Source organism: Pseudopodoces humilis, chromosome 10, assembly GCF_049639895.1.
Source record: "Pseudopodoces humilis isolate 2021_Gansu_Grassland_sample_001 chromosome 10, ASM4963989v1, whole genome shotgun sequence".
NCBI classification, from domain to species: domain Eukaryota; kingdom Metazoa; phylum Chordata; class Aves; order Passeriformes; family Paridae; genus Pseudopodoces; species Pseudopodoces humilis.
In genome coordinates, this window is record NC_142209.1 from 6503332 (window position 1) to 6504287 (window position 956).

Genomic DNA, 956 nt, shown 5'->3' on the forward strand with positions numbered 1-956 from the left:
CCTACTTCCCACTCTGTCTCCTACTGTAACAGCCAGCCTGGCCATGTGGATCAGTGCAAGGAGGAACAAGATCTCCCAAGCTCCAGACATAAACCAACACTAATGCTCTTTCAGCCGATTATAGCAGGACTGACCCTGCCTGGTCAACAGCAGAGACAACTGCTGAACAGGAAGATAACTCCCCTTCAGCTGGTCCCTGACAACAGGCAAAACCTCACCCCAGATCACGGTCCGGCAGAGGAAAAGAGCCCAGATTGTACAGACAACTCTGAATTTAAATTTTTCTGCCCCTCCAGACACCTGTGAATAGTTGCCTTGGGTTGGAAAAGGTATTCCCCACAAGAGTCTTCAGTTATACTTTTTTTTTTAACTGCCTTTACTGTAATCAGAACAATCCCTTGCCTCAAGTTATTGACTTTAGGACTGCTTTTATTGTGCTAACACTGAAGTGTGTTACCTGCAAGCAACACTCCACTTAAAAACCCAAAAATGCCACTAGGGACCATCAAATTCTCTCCTTCCTTTTAGCTTTCCAATGTGCTCCCAGGTGATGTTTGGTAAAGAACTGTAAGCACTACATTTTTGAAATAAACTTTGTTGCTGTATCATTGATCCAAGAACTCTTCAGTGCATTCTTCCTTTTTGAAATTAGAGAGTAACTGTCCACCAAAGCAATCTGGAATTGAAGAGGGTGGAAGATGCAGCAACTTCTGGCCTGACAGGAGCATAGTATGTTTTGCATCATGTAGAGTGTATTAGTCATGTTAACTTCTATTGTAGTTTCAGAGATGGGTAAGGTTATTAACCCCTCATATTCTGCTCTTAGATAAACCTAACACTGGGGACCAGGCTGAACACTGAACTTGTGAGAAACAGCCACTACTGTGACAGCTGTTCAAGTGGAATACACAGAAATACCAGAACTAAGTGTGGAAAAAAGAAAGGACAAAGGCAAG